This window comes from Camelus bactrianus, chromosome 16 (assembly GCF_048773025.1).
Source record: "Camelus bactrianus isolate YW-2024 breed Bactrian camel chromosome 16, ASM4877302v1, whole genome shotgun sequence".
Classification (NCBI taxonomy): domain Eukaryota; kingdom Metazoa; phylum Chordata; class Mammalia; order Artiodactyla; family Camelidae; genus Camelus; species Camelus bactrianus.
Window position 1 is genome coordinate 47,172,914 of NC_133554.1, and position 19,889 is coordinate 47,192,802.

General features: G+C 45.0%; 1 protein-coding gene across 3 annotated transcripts in view; it reads right to left on the reverse strand.

Moving 5' to 3' along the window:
• TEX2 (testis expressed 2) overlaps window positions 1–19,060 on the reverse strand; it is a 98,301-nt gene extending 79,241 nt beyond the window's left edge. For 2 of the 3 annotated variants that reach the window (XM_074343491.1, XM_074343489.1), the window contains exon 1: window positions 18,914–19,060. The gene's annotated coding sequence lies outside the window, so the exon portion shown is untranslated. Of the gene's footprint in view, window positions 1–18,180; window positions 18,407–18,913 lie in introns of those variants that run through there. The other variant, XM_074343490.1, reaches the window with a different exon arrangement.
• Between the last annotated feature and the right edge of the window lie 829 nt (window positions 19,061–19,889).

The window sequence follows — 19,889 nt, forward strand, 5'->3', positions numbered from 1 at the left end:
ATACCATATACAAAAATAAATTCAAAATGGATTAAAGACTTAAATGTAAGACCTGAAACCATAAAACTCCTAGAAGAAAACAGAGGCAGTATGCTCTCTGACATTGGTCTTAGCAGTATCTTTTTGGATCTGTCTCCTCAGCCAAGGGCAACAAAAGCAAAAATAAACAAATGGGCTCATGCATTTTAAAGACTGCTGGGCACCCAGACGTTGAGAAGCTAGCGAGCTTCAGCGGCAGAGCTTGAAGCCAACTGGGGAGCAGGGAGATGCTCGGTCTGCTTTGAACCACGGCCAAGAGGCCAGCAGCAACTTCCTCTCACCTCCTATTCTTGCCGCAGGAAAACTGACAGTAAGGAAAGAGGGCACCCAACCAGATTAAGGTCGGATCACCCTCTCAAAAGGTCACTGACACCAAAGTCCTGACTCTTCAAAAGGTCCTTCAAATTAATCAGTGGAAATCTCTGCACAGGAGCCTCACTGAATTCCATGGCCTCAAAGACCACTGTTATTGCCCCAAATTTCTCGCAGTAAAAATAATGGCAGGACTCAGTGCAAATGCTTCCTCCTCAGGAAGACCTTCTTGACCACCTTCTTCTGAAAGAACAGGCTCCCCATCCCCTTATTCTCTTTATTTTTCAGAACATTATGTTATACGGCTGCTTACTTGTTACCTGCCCCACAGAACAGATGCTCCATGTGGGCAGAAACATAGTTCATTCATTGCCATGTCCCCAGTTTTGTACAGAGCAAGCACTTAAAAATATTTACTGGTTGAATGAATAAACAAACAATGCATGTAATACCTAAGTAACCTAACTGTGTCCTTTTCAGAAAATTCCATATAGTACAAAAGATAAATCTATCATTTACAGTTGAATATATTTTTAGAAATTGGGCATCAGGTTTTAGCTCCCAAACGTAACATGTTATTACACTGCTGCTACAAGCAAGTGAGATCATCTCTACTCAGTAATATCCCTCCCAGGAACACAGGCCTTCCTCACTGAGGACTGTGGTCATGGTCTCTTTCCTTCCATAGGACCACTTCATATAATGTTGTTTTTGCTGGGAAATGCATTTCTTTTAGGAAACTGAAAGTCTAACCCAGATGCTGTGTCAAAGATAAGGGTCCTTCAGGAGAGGGAGGTCTTCTTAGACCTTGAAGGCATAAATAAAGGCTCCTCTGCAAGTCACCATTCACCAGGGTTCAAAAGTAGAAATCAAAGAGCTGTTGCCACCAACACGACTTCAGACCTGTGGCTCCAGGGCCTGCCTTTGTTCAGGAACACCTCACTCCCAGCTTGTCTCACACGGGAGGGCTGCCGGAAAGTGCAGTAGAGGATCGGAAAGCAGGACACAAATCCAACATGGGCAGTTTTCACGATGTACTTTCTTAACAACATCTATTCTCAAATGGGAGAATTCTGAAATCATGTTATGCCATAACAAAGCATGCAATTTCTCCTTTATTACTAATAGAAATAGAAATAGAAATAGAAATAGAATTTGTAGAGAGCCCAGAAATAAACCCACAAACTTTTGGTCAATTAATCTTTGACCAAGGAGGCAAGGACATACAACAGAGTGAAGACAGTCTCTTCAGCAAATGGTGTTGGGAAAACTGGGCAGTTGCATGTAAATCAATGAAGTTAGAATACTCCCTCACACCATACACAAAAATAAACTCAAAATGGCTTAAAGACTTAAACACAAGACAAGACACTATAAACCTCTCAGAAGAAAATATAGGCAAAACATTATCCAACATAAATCTCAGCAGTGTTCTCCTAGGGTAATCTACCCAAGCAACAGAAATAAAAGCAAAAATAAACAAATGTGACCTAATTAAACTTATAAGCTTTTGCACAGCAAAGGAAACCATAAGCCAGACAAAGACAACCTACATATGGAATGAGAGAAAATATTTGCAAAAGATGAGACTGACAAGAGCTTAATCTCCAGAATATATAAACAGCTCATACAACTTAATACGAAAAAAACAAACAACCAAATCCAAAAACGGGCAGAAGACCTAAACAAGCAATTCTCCAATGAAGACACATGAATGGCCAATAGGCACATGAAAAAATGCTCAATATCACTAATTATAAGAGAAATGCAAATGAAAACTACAGTGAGGTATCACCTCACACCAGTCAGAATGGCCATCATTCAAAAGTTAACAAACAAGTAATTTGCCTAACAAATTAATTTCAGGCTCTAAAATCCCACTATGTCAAAGGCTGTATCAGTCTTCTCACTCTGAGGGAAAACATACCTAAGCAACCAGGCGATTAAATGCAGAGTTGGAATTGCTTTTTCAATAAAACTGCCCTTAGACAAAAAGACCCTTCTCCAAAAAGCTCCCGACAGGAACTCCTGGGCCCCAGCTCCTGCGGGGAGTAGGGAGCTGCACCTTCCAGAAGCACTACTCTCGGATGGTACAGTTCTCTCAAAATGAGGCCGGGCCACATGTTCCAGCCCTGCTAAAACTTACTGGCCAACCACCCTCAAGGTACGTTTTCAAGCAAGAGTCTGGACCCTCCAGTGAAAAATGGTGTAACAGCAGCAAACTCCTTTCTAAAATTCTCTTCGGAAACTTGCATCTTACTGTAAATCAAGGTTTCTTACGTCTACATGCAAAATTGGTCTGTGTGGATTTGTGCGATTTTCCAGGGAGAGAATTCATACTGTTCTAAGGCTCAAAGAGGTGTATGTCCCAAAAGAAGTTAAACCACTCTTCTAAGGGGTGGCAGAACTTCATCCTCCGCATTATTTCAGGAAGCCAAAGTTTCTCAGAGCCGCCTCTGCTGAGCAAGGTTTCTACCTAGTTGGAGACTGTCTGGGATCACTTTTTCCCAGGAGAAATACTAGCAAACCGGAGGACAAGCCGCCACACTCCTTTTGTGGGTGCGGATCCTTCACATTTCTGGGGTGCCCAACGAAGCCTGCTGGACCTCGGGGCTCATGTAGCCCCTGAAATCAATACGGCAAGTCAGCGAGGTCTGCACTTAGAATGTGGATTCCTGAATTTGCTTTGGACTCTTGCATGTTGGCATTTTCCACTGCAAAGCTGTGGCACTTCATAATAACTTACTATTTTTTTCTCAGAAACACATTATTTTATCCAGCTTCCAAAGAAAGATCAAAATTAATGTTGAGTCTTCGATGCTTTAGTCCATCACTCAAAATGCAGGGCACATCTCCATAGAAACTTTCCTCCTAGGCACGTTTCTTCAACTGAGCATTTCTACATCAAAGCAGAACCCTTAAGTCACTGTTCCCACTGGTCTCTGGCTCCCTCAATACACTATGTCCTGGATATTTTAAATTTTTCAACACCCTATAGGAATTAACACATGTACATTCCCCTTCCCATTTAAAATAGTTTAGTTTTTATTTTTGTTTTAACAAACCCCTGGTCTCTATGAGCTTTTTCTAACATGGAAATTTAAACAGCACATAAATTTACTTAAACATCCTACAGATTGCATGAAATATTCACCTTCACCAGCCCCGGCTGCTGGATCCATTGTGATCACACCTTTTCTTCTTACAAGCCAGGGAAGAAAGTGACCTTGTTACTCTAAAATCTCACTCTCATTTCAAGTCTACCCAGTTACCAATATTTTTTCACACATATGGCAATTTTTGGTCTTCTTCAAAAATGTGGCCAAAGGTACAATAAAAGGCTGAAAATGACTTTTTTCTGCTTGCTCTCCCAGACTACAAACTCCCACCACCATTTCTTCTAAACCAAAAGGTACCATTACATTTGGAAAATAATCAGTTTCAGAAAAAGGTACTTTAAGCTATTGTTTCCAGAATGACTACTAGATGCACAGAAGGAGAAAGTATAATCTGCTGAGAAAACTGCAAAATAATTTCTAACTCTATTTGCTATAATTTGACAATTCTATCTTAAGAGTCTAGAAAATGTACCATTGCGAGATGTCTCAAAGCCATTATCCTAATTGAAGTCTATTTAAATGGAATAGTCAGTTCCTTTTCAAGTCACATAAAAGCACATACAGACCCGTGATCCCACCTATTAAATCAAGGGGTGCCTATAAAGTACATGTCACCAAAGCAGTAAAGATTTTAGCCTCAAAATACCCCAGCCATCTATCATGCTCTATGTGAGCACTGATCTAGAGACATTCACATGCTGACATACATACAGAATGAAGTATTGAACAATGCTCCTTTTAAAAAAATGAAGTCAGGAAAAACAGACATATTCTATTCATCTGGCTGGTTTTCAACTTCCAAGTTTTTGTTTTCCACATGTCTTATCTTCTTTAAATACACTAGACCTTCCTCTTCTCAGTGTTCATAGAAAAGAAAAGTGGAGTGGATAATCCCAATTGACTTGGGAATCCACTGCATTTTTTGGTAGTTTTCCATTTAAAATGGGTCTGTGTCAGAGGAGGAATGAGGAGAAATGTAAACTGACGGGAGTCCGCAGGCACAATGGGGAGCAAAGGAAAGCCAGGCTTAAAGACTGGCAAGAGATAATCTGCCTTTGGGTAACTGAGAGCCAAGGCCATAACTTCCTCTGTATTTAAAATCCACAGTGCTGTCTCTTCATTAATTTTAGATGAATTTCACGGTAGGTTTTTTGTAATTACCAACGGCTTGCATTACTAGCTCAAGGGATGGCTCTATCAATTAGGAGATCTGGTTTCCTAAGCAGAGCCTTCCAGATCACATGCCCACCTTCACTTGAAGGTGCCGCCAAGGGGCTACTCAGAAGTAGCAAGAGAAGATCTTCCTCTAAAACCCCTTCAGGTCAGATCCCTGATCCCCCAGAGCACTGAGGGAGAAAGTCAGAGAGGAGAATAAACTTAAATTACCAAAGGTAGACAATGATCATCTCTGACTGTAATTTAAATTTCTGCTAATAGGGTTCTGTTACAATAATGAACATCTGTCACTCATGTTGTCATATATTGGCTTGCCCCTGGAAGAATGCTCTTTTTGAAAGCAATATTTTCTGTCTTTTCTGCCTCTGGCAAAAGTAGAATAAGGAATATAAAATGTTCATGAGAAGCACACTTTCATGAGCAGAGTTCACCATCACAGGACACACATGAGGTCCACGAGGAAAGAAGGGAGCCAGTGACAGTGATGGCAGATGTGTGATCCTGGCCAGTCAGAAGCTGCAAGAGCAGACCACTGGACTTCCGGGCTGGAAGGGGTGAGCTGAGGCGCCTGGCATTCCAGGGAGGGCAGGATCCATCGACCAGACTCCCAGTCCTCTATCTACTTTAGGGCCTCCTTTCTGGCTGCAGACAAGCATTACCAGACCTACGAGAGGGAACAGATTAACTTAGAATTCACTAAGAAAAAAAAGGAGGAGGAAGAAGAAGAGAAGGTGGTATAAAAGAGATAAATCCAAGAAAAATGAAAAGAGAGGCTGTGAGAACTTAGTGGGGCAATCAGGGCACCGATCAAAAGAAACTGACTAAGGAACAAGGAGAGAATATCATGGCACAGGACACCTGGCTCGGACGACAAGTTTATCCAATGCTCGCCCACAAAGGGGATTGTAAGGATGTGAGTGGGGAAGAGGCCAGCAGTGAGGACAGAGAACCTCTGGGATCCAGGCATAGCCCAGTATGACTGATAGGAGAAGCCAGGCTTGCATGCATGGACTCCCACAAGCTAGGAACCTGCAGCCCATGTTCTAGGTTCTTCCCCTGCTGAATCAGTCTCTCCATTCTGAAAAGCTGGCTTGAGAGCTTTTTAGACAAGAGATAAAGAAACTTTAAAGCTGGAGGTCTTCCTTAACCTAACCTGATGAACATCAAAGACTCCACCCACTGCTGTCGCTGCCGCGGAAGCCACACACACACACAAACAGCCGTGAGATGTCACATTCAATTGCTCCCCTCCCCTGCCCCAGGGGAAGACCTCTGATTTAAAGAGCTTAGTGCATTGTTTTGAGTAAGAGGGGTGGAGTTTTGATCCTCACCCCTTTGGATGGTGGGTGCATGGTCTTTCAGGAGCCTGGGCGAAACAGGAGAGAGCAGGGTGAAGTCCTGCTCTAGGAAGGTGACAGCCTTCTAGTGTCTCCCAAAGCTTCACCAAGATTTTTACTCCTGGAACCAAGACCTTAATGGGAAAACAGCTGGTGACTTTCTAGATACTCCATAAATAGCCAAAAAATTGAAAAACAAATGAAAATTCCAAAACATACTTAAGTGCTTACTTAAGTAAAAAAAAAAAAAAAGAAAGAAAGAAAGAAAGAAAAAGAAAAACTGGCACACTGACTTATAAACTATTAATCTGGGAGAAGAGAATCTAACTAACCATTCTATAACTAAGAATTTATCATGTTTAATGTTATTCAAATACCTGCTTTAAGATTATTTAAAGGCCTTCCTTAAAAGCAAACCCTCCTACACTGTTGGTGGGAATATAAATTGGTGAAGCCACTATGGAGGACAGTATGGAGGTTCCTTAAAAAACTAAAAGCAGACTTACCATATGGATCAGCAATCCCACTCCTGGGCATATATCTGAAGAAAAGTGTAATTTGAAAAGACACATGCACCCCAACACTTATAGCTGCACAGTTTACAATAACCAAGACATGGAAACAACCTAAATGTCCATCAACAGACAAATGGATAAAGAAGATGTGGTGTGTGTGTGTATGTGTATGCACACACAATGAAATATTACTCAGCCATAAAAAAGAATGAAATAATGCCATTTGCAGCAACATGGATGGACCAAGAGATTATCATATTAAGTGAAATAAGAAAGATAAAGACAAATATTATATGATGTCACTTATATGTGGAATTTTAAAAAAAAATTTTATTTACAAACCAGAAATGGACTCGTGGATATAGAAAACAAACCGTGGTTACTAGGGGGGAAAAGGGGAAGGGATAGATTAGGAGTTTGGGATTAACAGATACACATCACTGTATATAAAACAGATAAACAACAAGGACCTACTGTATATAGCACAATATACAAAAGGAACTATATTCAATTTCTTTCAATGAGCTGTAATGGAAAAGAATCTGAAAAATATATATATATGTACATGTATAACCAAATCATTTGCTGTACACCTGAAACTAACATTATAAACTGTCTACACTTCAATGAAACATAGAATTAAAAAAAAAATTCTTCAAAGGCCTTCCTTAAAAAGAATGCCCAAGTAGGCAAGGACTTCATTTAAGAGATTCACAGAAAACTATCACTGCAAGAGTCTGGACCTGCTCAGTGACAGTCCCCAAGCACAGCCACTGTCTCCTGAGCAGAGTCATCTGCTGAGTGCTCAAGGGATTACTGGATAAGAATATTAACTCAATATGGGGATAACCTATTTGATAAGCCCTTTCTCAGCCCTTACAGAATTTGGCTTGAAATCATCGTGGTGATTGGATGAGGGGTTCTGAAGCCAATTTCCAGGCTTCCTGCTTGGCTGGCAGGGCCACTCGCTCCCGTAGCAACATCACATCACTGAGAGATACCGATGTAACCCTATTAACAACAGGCAGGAAAAGGGACCAACAGGGCTGAACCATATACCTGACACCGCCTTACCATTGCAAAAACAAGAAACTAAAAACCTCGTTCCCACTTTAAATACCAATTCAGAAACCTGTATAAAAGAACTCCTAAAACAGAAAAATGTGGCAAAAAATACTCCTTTTTTCCTTAACTTGAGCACCCATCTCACTCAACACTAACCAATCAGCGGGGCCTGCTGCTCTGTGCTCACTGGCACCGAGAGGGTGAGAGGCCGGGGACCCCACTGCAGCGCTGCGGGAGGGGCCCAGGGGGAGCAGGACAGCATTTCTGGCAAAGGAAATTGAAGTTAATAGGTCAACTCTGCCAGATAACACAAAATGATTAAAATTCTTATCAGGCCACAGTGAGCGAGGTTTTAGGTACTGTTAAGCCTGCAATTTCTGGGAGATTTCTAAGCTGTAGGTCAAAAAATGTATATACTTTAAGCATGCTTAAATTTTTGAGACTAACATTCTGGCATTATAAATTCATATAGCTGGAAGGACCTCTTGACCATTCACCCCAGAAAACCCTGGGCCTTGTACTTGTTACCTCTGCTGCCAAAACAACTCACCTAGCTCAGAAACTCAAATTGTGTTTTTTCCTTCCACAAGATTTTTGTACCACAAATCAGAGCTCATGAAATAAAACTCACTTCAGGCTATTAAGCCTCTGCCAACACCACTCTCGATCACAGTCAAGCCTGAAGACAAAAGCTAGGCTGACCAAATGAGTTTCGCCTCTGGCTCAGAGCATGATCGATAGTCATTTCTGCTGGGAGTTTTAGCCTCAAAAAAAAAAAAAATTAATGTTCCTGCTTTACTATTAACCTACCCCATCAGGATCGAATACCACTCACCATCTCTCCACAGACAAGAGCCTACCCTGGGAAATTAAAACAAAAGCAGCCCCATTCCCATGGGTTTTCTACTACTCTGACTTATTTTCCAGTTCGATTTTGCCTGTGAACTTAGCCAGAGAAAGCAGCTCAATCTTCCCTGAGAACAGCTCCCTCTAGTCTTCCCAGCATAGGGACTGGAGTTTCTGCTCTGAATTCTGTAGTGGAGGTGAGGCGGGAGGGAAACCGAGCAGGGGCCACATCAAATTAGCCACTGCCATGGGCTACTGTCCCAGAGGTCATTTCTAACAGGCACCTGGACATTGAGGACACTAAGATGGCTCCTGTTCCAGCTCATGTGAAGAGCAGTTCCATCATTTTTATCAAAGGAAGCAGCAAAATCAGGTGGGAGATACTCAGCCCAGTGACTGTGGAGCCGACCTGCCTAGACCCAAGCTCTCTCCTTATTCCTGGGCTGCAGCCACAGGCCCCCTTGCCCTCTGCATGGCTTTATCCCATCCTCACCGTCAACCAGCTTTTCCTTATACAAACATCTGCTCAGTCTACTACACCTGCCAGGGGGCCCATGTTCAAATCTATAGGAAAAATCATTGCCCCTCAGTCTGACAGGCGAAGTCCTACAATGACATCACCTGCCCTCCGCTCTTTCCATCATAATTGAAACACTTCCCATCAACCTTCCACAACCGGGGCACACACAGCGAATCTCTCCTTGGGTTTCCTTTCAGAGCCAGGCATATCGACTACATTGCTCTGCACGGATCCTCCCCACCACCAGGTCATACTCACCTGGCTGCGATGTTAAGGTTTCCAGTGCATGGAGGCATCACCTGCTCACCCTCAGGCATGAGTTTTCCCACCCCTTCTTCAGTGGCGTTCTCAGCTCTGAGGCCAGCTCCCACTTAGAGCCCTGGGCACCATCTCAGTGCGACACTGCTGCTAAGCCACACGGGTCTCTGTGGTCTCTGACTCTGCAATTTTCCGGGATACTTTGCTCTTCCGTCCCCTTAACATTAAGCTTAAAGCCTTCCTAACCAGACTTGCAAGTGTCCCAGAAAACATATCACTCTGGTCTTCCCCGAAATACCTCCTCTTTGGTTATCAGAGGCTCTGCTCTAGGGAACCAGTCCCTTCCTTCCAAAAACAAAAGCAAAAATAACACATTACCTAGGAAACCAGCTAGTGACATCCCATACCAGTTTTCTCTTTCAGAATTACAAAAGTTGTAGAAGAAATTTAACCACCATCTCCGACTCAAGTCCTTCCACTTCCTATTTAGAAATCCAAAGCTTCCGGTGAAGAGACAGGTTTCTCCCATCTGGCCCTCCCCCATGACAGGTGGCTCTGATGAGCACCAACAGGCTCCTCCCCTCATCTAGAAGGTGGCCTCAGGAAGAGAGCAAGTCTCCTCACCTGCAGGGTCTAAACACAGCTGCCTCCATTCTTCCCAACAGCAGAAAGTCTCTTTCCTGACAAGGCACAGCTAGAATTCCCTCCCACTGCTGCCAAGAACCCTCCCTAGGGCCCCCTGGGCATTATTTTTGAGTTGTGCCAGGGGCTATTAACCAACACCCGCTGAACACAGTCCAGTGGTGCCAATGGGATTGAGGGCCGTGGTTAAGAGGAAGGAAAGAGAGACAAATATGAACAGGGCAGAATCCCTATCCTCTAGAAAGAGAGGAAGACTACTACACTACTACTGTGGGCTGTGTACAGAAGACTTCAACCTTGAGGTCTCAAACTGGAGCCCCGTGCTACTAACATACTGATGTAAGCAGTGGCAGCGATGCCTCCTGAGCCTGGGATAGGAAGCCAGACAAGAGGGCCACCCTTGCAACTCGACGAGCAAATGGCTTTCTAGTCTGGGTCAAGGGCACAGACATGCTTCTTTTGTAAGACAGCTCCAACAATGGATTCCCATGGACCCCTCCCACTCCATTTCCCTTCCCGGGTAATTCTACTCTAAAATTTATTCAATCCCCCTCACAATAAATCCAAGTTTTAAAGAGCACACTTCAAGTTCTCCCTTGTTTCTATGTGCTTGCATTCATTCATTCACTCATTCATCCAAAAAACATTTCAGAAGCCTGTGCAACGGGTCAGATGCTGTACTAGACACTGGGTATATAATGGTGAGCAAAATCGACAAGGTCCCTGGCTTCTTGGAGAAAGAAAAGCAGATGTCCCCTAAAGAATATGTCATAACAGTGAGAAGTGATGGAAAGGACGAGAGGAAAGGGCAGTAGGGTGAGGGGGCGGAGCTGTTTGCTGAAGAGGGAGCAGCACAGTGGTTGGGTTCCTGAAAGGCCTAGCTCCCTTCAAGCTGGGAACGGAAAGGTGTCTGGAATAGGACAAGCCAGGCGGAGAGGGGCACGGGCTCAGGATGAAGCAGAAGGCAGGAGAGGATACACCACATAGCACTTTTCAGAACAGGTTCAGAATGTGGGTCTTATCCCAGGAGTAACAAGAAGCCTCCGTAGGGTTTTCAGCAAGGACATGGCATGAGCACGTTAGGAATTAGAGACCACTCGGGCTGCGGAGGGGTGAATGGATTAGAAAAGAGTAGAAGCAGCTGTGGGGAGAGCAGTGGGGAAAGCAGCGAGGCGGCTGCGGCAGTCTTCCAGGCAAAAAGATGGTCTTCTGGACTAGTGGTAGCAGTGAAACTGGAGAGAAAGCGAACATTCAAGAGAGGTTTAAAAGATGAAAATAACAGCACTTGGTAAAGGACTAGATAAGAGCCAGCCTGCATTTGCAGGGAAGAGAAATGTCAGTTACCCCCGGCAGAAAACATTGGCTGTGTATACGCTGCAGCTCACTGGTATTACACTTACTTCCCTTGGCACCTATTTTTCAGAATTTCTAGACAAATTTAGAGCTCTTCTCCTTATTTGCTCTTAACTCTATTCTTAAAAACTGTCACCCATTTTTTTAAACGGTCATCCATTTTTGAAACACATTTATTGAACATCTACTGTGTGCTAGGGATAGAAAGGTAACCAGGCCAGGCCCTTGGCACTTCTCCTCTGAGCCTCTGAACCCCCCAGCAGTGATGGCAACTCCCAAGGCTGGGGTCACCCTGCCTCCTGAAACCTTCATACAAGCCACTTAAGAGACTTCAGTCTACCTCTTAAGAGACCTTCCTCGACGCAACAGCAGCAAAGCACTTTGCACTCAAGAGTCACTCTTCACTTCATAAGATCTGAGCCCTGGGAGACATCAAGGCATGAAATCTAACTTCTCCAGGTCTTTGACCACCAAAACCTTGCTCTTACAGGAAGACCATGAACCCCACCAGGCAGTTCTTCCTTCTACATAATCAAACTCTTTTTCTCTAAAGCGTACTGAGTTCGGGAACCACATGTGAATTGTGCTTTTTCATTTGTTGCCCAACTTAGTTTGTGCTAGATTTTATCCTATCATAGAGATGCATGGTTTTATAAACCCTGGAGCTATAATGTCCAATGTGGCCAAATGGAGCTACGTAAATGAAAATCAACTAAAATTAAAACTTCTTCATTTCTCCGTTGCACTAGCCACCTTGTAAGTGTTTGATAGTCACATGTGGTTAGTGGCTACCATATTGAGAGCACAGATATGGCATGTTTCCAACAATACAGAAGGGTCTGTTGGAAAGAGTTCCAAAGAGGTGCTGCTACAGGGTTTTCTGCATGTTTCATTTGAATCTCCCCTTAAAAAAATACACAAAAGTTTAACAAATAGAGACTTTCAACATATAAACTGTGTCCTCCTTGATTTTATAAGTGAATGCTATAATCTAAACTTAAATTAACATACAACACTAAAATAGTACTTTTTAGTTAGTTTCATCATTTGTGTATATTTTAGCCAGGAATGTTAAAAATAACCTTGTGATTCCTTGTGGGGCAGAAAGGGACCATGATTTTACAAGCCACTGTGGACAGAGGCTGTCTCACTCTTTTTATACATACCCTCCCCATTGCCCAATATAGCTGACATTCTCAGTAGATACACAGATTAACTGTCATCTAAGCAAGGGGCTTGCAAGAAATGTTCATTTCAGATTTGGAATTTCAACTTCTAACACCAGTCCTGTAATTAGGCATGCAGGAATTTTTTTCTCTAGGACTGTATCTACCATATGATTTTATATTCCAAAGATACATTTACACTGTGACAGAAAATCCAACAATAATACTTCAAATGTGAAACTATCTTGGAACAAGATTAGCAAAACGTTGATAATTACCAAAACTGAGTGAGATACATGAAGCTCATAATGTTATTCTTTACTTTTATGTATGTAAACTTTTTTCCAGAATAATAGATTTAAAAAAAAAAGAACTGATGCAATTACATACAAATTTCATCAGTTCTAACAAATATTCTGTAGGGTAATTATAAACTTTGCTATGGCTGGGTTCATAGAAATTTATCAAACATCCCAAACCAGGCCAAAGAACCAACAAAGCCAGTGACTTGTTTATGAAGTTCTTCTCCTGTATGATTCCGAGGTGGCTGTGAGAAAGCACCATACCAAGTCTCTTCAGAGACGGGGTACAGGTGGGTACTGCACACAGCAACTCTGGGTTGTCATGCTTGATCACCTGGTAATGAGGCCACTGGCCTCTGCCTCGTCTTACTGGAAAAAAGGTTAAAACTCTACATCCCAACACTAAAGCGGACCACTGCCGGCAGGAGCAGAGAAACAACTGCTTCCAGTCCACCCCTGCTTCAAGGTGAGCTCTGCACCTGCTGCAGAGGCTCCACGCCATGCCTGATGGTTAGCACATCCCAGACGGTTCCCCACCTCAAGTGGACGTGCACATGAGCCACTTCAGTCTCACCCGCAGCCCTCTGGTTACTCTACACACAGAATGATGGAAAATGTTGACCCACAGCTGCCTGCGAGTCAGCAAACCCTTCCTGTACAAGCCAGGCACTGCACTCAGTGTGTGCCAGACACCCACTCACTCAATCCTGACAGCCATTTGGAGGCGGGAAACTGAGGCACCAAGGTTAAGAAATTCCCAAGGCGCCTCAAGCAGCATCTGGCTCTGAGCCCCAGCTCCTGCCCTCTGCTCTGTGACAGGCCTGCCTGCCCTCCTCATCTCCACTCCCTCCTCTCTGCCCCTCCACACTTTCCCCACGTTGCTCCCTCCCTTGAAGTGCTCTTCCCAGAACTCCCAGTTGCTGGTTCCTTCCCTTTACTCTTTCTCAAGGCCTTTTCTTTTCCCTCAGAGGAAGGAGACTTCACATTTACCACAATTTGATGTATACGATGCACGCGTCTGTTGACTTGTTTATTGTCTAGACTACATAATATGCTATGTGCCAGCACGGAACACATCTGTTTTGCTTCCCGTCGGATTTCCCACGCCAAGCACAATGCTGGGCTCCAGCAGATGCTCAGATACTTGTTTAATGACTGATAATCATTGTTCAGTCAGTCCTTCGAGTGGAAAGATTTTTAAATGCAAGACCCAAATGATAACTAGAACCATCTTGATAAACACTGCTTAAAAAACAATGTCAGGTGTAAGAAAGGACTTAAAACTGAAAGAGAACAGGCCAGCTTATGTCAGCTTCAAGTAACAAAAAACAAAATGATACTCTTAGGAAATGCATATTGCAATTCTGAAAGGTTATTTGCAGGAGCAATCCAAGGAGTGAGTTTAAATCTCAAATCCTAACTAAGTTGATGACTGAAGAGGGCTCCTCTTGCCCTGCTCGCTTCTCAACCATTAGGATAAGCCAGGGAGGTGCCCTGTGTACCAGTTCTAGTCATTTTCTTGGGGGAAAGCCCTTAGAACCAATCTTCCAGGCAAATCCAACAAAGGTTACCTAGTTGTTTCAAAGCCCACCCCGGCTCCTCATCCCACCAGCTTCCTCCTTCCTGAAAGGTCAGATTCTTCTCTCAACAGTCCCAACTTCGCTCACAGTGACCTCGCCTATGGCTTTCATTCACCAAAGAAAACACCTTCCTTTCAAGGACTTAAGTCTTCTGCAACTCCCAAGGGTTCTTCTGTAGGTTTAACAAATTTCTCCCAACATACAACAGATGTCGTGCCGAGAACTCAGAATTTAAACAGGGGTCAGTACACAATAAAAGACTAGGAGTGTATGCCCCAAAGCAGAAGGAATATCATTTTTTAAACTGGGAAAACGTCCAGGGTGCATGGCTTGAGAGGATTCCAAAACGAGGCAGAGTGCACCTGAAACAACTACTGAAACCACACTGGAGAGCAACGTAAGTCCTGAGTTCTGGTCCCAGCTATAAGCCTTTGTCCTTGCTGTGTGATCTCGGATGTTACTTAACTCCTCTGAACTTCAGTTTCCTCATCTTAAAATAAGATTGATAATAATAGCTACTACTCATAGGACAACGTGAGGTTTAAAAGTAGGAACAGTGCCTGGCACACAGCAATTCTCGGTGAACAATGGTTACTCATACTGTTATCACCTACCCGTTGTTTTCATTTTGCAAAGCGCTATCACAAACAACCAACTGAGACCTCGGGAGTCATTTCCTTTCAACCAGTTAATTTCTCAGATCCTTAGATTCATAAGCTCACAAAATCTATGGCACTATTGGCGGGAGTTGAGGAGAGGAGACTAAGAAATCAAGTCCTCATTTTGGAAAAGAGACCCTCAAGGCCCAGAGTGAAATGATGTGCCCAAGACACACATAATAACAAGATAAACCCAACTCCAGTGCTCTCTCTAACTCACCTGGAAACCCAAGGGTTTCTGTACCTTCACGACCTCCTAGCACCCCTCTGATTAATGGTGTCTCACAGATACTTCACACAATGCAATTATGCATTACAGGGAGTTTAGCAAGAGGAAACATGGAATCCTGCACATAACCTTGAGGTGCTTTAACATTCACATGTAAGAGTATTCACATTAGCGTAGGTTTCCAATCTTCTCATTAAGGCAGTTATATTTAACTTGGGATTTAAAGTTGACAAAAAACTTAATGAATAGGCAAGACAAAAGGAACCGTCTGTCCATGGCTGGTTAGCTCCTGAAGTTAATGCTTCTCACGGGGACAAGAGTCAGCCAAAGGACAGCGCTCCAGGCAAATTGGAAAATGTTCCTCCAGCCCACAGATCATGGATTACCGCCTGGGCTCTGAGGGGCAAATCTTACAAGATGTTCCCCAGCTTTCCCCCAGGGCCACCCACCAGTTAACTGTACATTCTGTCATTCGACAGCATCAGCTGTTCCTGGGTGCTACTATGTGTCTGGCACACAAGTGACCTCATGTAATTCTCCCAACTACCTATAAAGAATGTACTACCATAGTTCGTCTGATCTAGGACCCCACTAACTGTAAGACATACCATTATTTTATGCACAAAAATGAAAGTCACTGCCAACTACAACTGTAAGATTATAGGATACTTTTTTTTGTTTTCAGGAATGTTAAGATATGACAAATTTCACTGTCTTAGCACTGTTGAAATGTCCCATTTTACAGATAAAGAAATTGAGATACAGAGAGAAAATAATTTGCCCAAGGTCACAGAGCTGGTAAATGGAACCACTGGGACACAGATCTAGTAAGTCTGGTCACCTCATGGCAGTAAACTCAAATTTCCCAACAAGCCACCTGAATTACCCAAAAATGTAGCACCTGGCAGAGAGGCAGGACACAGGGTGCTAACTCTTGGTCCCCCATGAGCACATTAATTGTGGCAACGCTCTGAATATCTCTGAACCTGACCTTTCATGCGTCCAAGAAGGCACTATGCTAGACCATAATAAAGTGCCATTCTTCTTCTGGGAGAAGCAACGAGGTACAATGGAAAAAGCGTATTTAGAATCAGAAAGTCCTGGATTGAAATTCTTGTTCCACTGTCTAACCAGCTTATCACCCTGGGTAGTAACTGAACTGCTCTGAGCCTCAGTTTACTCTCCTGTAAACTGAGGCTACGAGCAGCTATCTCCCAGAGGACTGATCAAGGACAGGAGAGGCTTTTACAAACGGAGAAAGCAGCCCACGGCAGAGCTGGAATTCAACAAATGCTCTTTTCTGTACTAGCCACCATCTGCTTTGAAACAGAGTCAAAGAACAAACATTCCCCATGACTTCAACAATTCCCAAGGTGGGCACTCAGGAGAGAATAAGGATCAGACAGAAGAAAGCCAACCCTGAGGGACACTCAGGCAAAGAAAATGAACTGGAAGCACCTGGAGGACAGGCACAGCTGATGAACTTGCAAACTTCTGAATAAATGAACTGATATGGGAAAGAGAAAAAAAGAAAGAACACCATCAAAAGACACTGGTCAGTAGACATGAGGATGAGATATACCAAACTTGGCACAAAATACCACTCTCTGAAGATTCTGGGTCGCACCAAAAGTGATCTACAGCAGGAAGAATCTCCCCACTGTTTTGTTTTGTTGTTACATTAAATAACGTTCTGTGCATTTCTCCCCTTTCTTGCCTCAAGAGCTTCAGAAAATCCTCAGAAGATGAGAGCTCTGACTTGGAGGGAAGGCGAATCATATGGATATGGAAACAAACTCTTGACCTGTTTTTTCTCTCCATTGTACTCATAACGTCTCAAAGTTTCTGGCACACAGCTGAGTATTTGTTGGCTATATGTAATTTCATTCTGACCAAACCTCCAAAATACCCTATACATTTATCCTACCTAAAAGGCTAATAATCTTCTGCTTCTTTTCCAGAAGTATTCTAAAAACACAATGTCTGATAAACAAATGCTACCTTTGGTGTCTGCTATGTCTCCTAGCCTCTCAGGTGATGACACTCTGCTGTCTCTCCAAACCTCCAACAAGGCCCAGCACCCTCAGCCCAGCAAACTCCAGCACTTTCTCTTCCCGCTCGTCCATCCCAGTCCCTTGGTTTACTTGGCAGCTATCTCAATGACCACGTCGTCTGATCTGAATCAGTCTGTTAATCTCCTTCCTCTCAGGCACAGCAACTTTCCTGGAGATAAAGGTGCAGGCAAGCTTTCACCCACAGCCCTCCACCCTCAACCTACCACCCCCTCCTTCAAGCCCTCCTTGATACTCCCAGAGAGGCCTCTGTGAAAAGAAAGAAACCATATGGCAACAATCCTACTCTATGCTCATTACCTTAGGAGGCTTACTCGTTTTCCATAAGTTTAGCCCAACCACCAACTTGCAGAAGTTGAAAGAATACTGAAATAACTTAACGGGTGGGTAAGAGCTAATAGAAATGGCCTTTTTGCTCTTCCAATACCTCCTAGAGATAAGATTCACCACGTCACCGAGCTCTAAACCCACAAACTGGACTCTGCAAACACTCCCTACCCCAGAGCTCAACGATTATTTGCCCCTCCGTTTTTCCTTATTAGTTTCCATATAAAAGTCACTCATCCTTTCCCTTCCAGCGTACATCAGGCTCCTGAAAGGACGCCTTTAAATCCTTTGAAAATCACCAAAACATGTTGAAAGTCTAGTTCTTTTCAATTCTTGTGCAGAGCAGCCGTGGTGTCAAGACCAACAACTTCAAACATGAATATGGCACCACCCCTGCCTTCACAGAGCCCACGCTCTTCCTCCAACTCTAAAAAGTCTGTCCTCCCCGTGAAACGTCTACTAAAACGTAGTGACAAAGTAATTCACAGCTTTGGAGGAAGAGCGAGGGTGGAAACAGACTTTGCCCTTACATTTGATGCCCTGTAACTATAACAACCGATGATTTAAGTAACCATCAACCCAACGAGGGGCCAAATTTTCCAAAAACCATTTTCAAAAGGGGAAAACTCCCTGCACCAACTCCCGCGTCAGCGTGCGTGGTACCAGTAAAGTCGGCTATTCGGTCCATCTCCGGCTCCACCGTTTCAGTCGTGTGCTAGCCAGCAGCACAGCCTACACCGTCACACTCGCGCTCCCAGGCAGAGCACCTGGCGTTAGGCCTCAGCCCAATGTCACTTGTTAACCTTCCAAACCTCCGGCTTTCGGGACGCCGCCGCCTCAGGTCTAAAGCATGCAAACCATCCACCGCCACCTGCGATTTCCAGGAGTTGGAGAAAAACAACTCGAGGCGCGGACAACCTCCGAAAGATCCGCGTAAAAGTAACTGCGGTTCTCGACTTCAAAGCATTTCCCGAGGTGGGCGCGGGGGGCGGCAGGTACCAGGGGCACCATTCATAAAATTACAAGCTGTTTTCCCTTAGTTTGCGTGTGGACAGACCTCCCCGGCGGGGGTCGAGCCCAGAGCCGGGAGCCCGCGGACCGCAGCCTTGGGGGAACGGCTAGCGGGCACCTCCGGCCGGGTCAAGCCCAGACCGCCCCACACGGCCCCAAAGGAAAGAAGCGTGCGCCCGGGGACGTTGCGGGTGGGCGTCCCCGTCAACACCCGGGCCGTGACAGTGGGGCGGGGCCCTAGGAGGCCGGACCCCCGCGCCCAGCCGCGCCAACGGCCGCCGGCCCCCGGCCAGACCCCAGACCCTGCGGAGCTGAACCGCCCCCAGCCCCGGCCTTCTCGGCGGGCGCTCCCTCCCACGCCCTGCCTGTCTCCGGGCACGCTCACCCCGGATCCACTGGCTGCCTCATTGTACTGCGCCGGCGCCCGTGCTCCACGGCCGCCGCGGCTCCGCTTTCTGCTCGGGCTCGGGCCGCCGTCCTGCTGCCCGCCCGCCCCCGGGCACCGGCCGCCCCGCCCCGCCGGCGGACCCGCCCCGCGCCCGCGGCCGCCGCCGCCAACCAGAGGGCGGTGGGGGCGTAACAGGCCGCGAGCCAGGCCCGGCCAATCCAGGCCCTACCTGCGCGCCGAGGAGCGGACGCGGAAATGGGCGGGCGATTGGTCAGGTCTGTTAAAGGGGCCGCCGCCCACGGGCTGGAGGGAGGGGCGGCGGAGGGGTTACCTGGAAGAGCCTGGGTTGGGAGGAGTAAGAGCTTCTCCTCTCTAGCAGTCCAGCTACCGCGCTCGCCCTGGCACTTTGCACTTACTAATTTCCTGTTCCTACAGCCTAGCAACAAGTAGAGACAGAACCTGCCCCTGAAAGGAGAAACTGAGGCTCCAAGAACCAAGGGTCTCCCGCTTGGCCAATTCACTCAAATTTGGGTTTTAGAGGGCCGTCAGACCCATCTGTTCCTGTCCAATCCCAGAAATTAGCATTAAAAACACATCCTCATCCTTATCATGGAGGATTTTTTGGATATTTTTGTAATGTCAGTATGTCCTATGTCTAGAATGGGATTGGGGAAAGTATGCGTTTTTTCAACGCCCCTCCCCCGAGGTGATTCTGATGGAGATGGTACAAGAGCCACACTCAGGCAAGTATTTCCAGTCCATCATTGCAGTGAAATTCAAATTCAACTGCCAGAAATTGAAATAAACTCGTTTTTATCCTCAAAATCAGTACTGTGGTTGGGAGGCTTGCTAGTTGGGCAGGAGGTCGCCTACTGAGAAACTCAGAACGGTTCCCTGAGTGGGTCATGCTAAGAACTGAATTTGAAGAGCACTGGGCTGGAATGAAGCAACAAGCCAGTCTTGTTCTCTGACT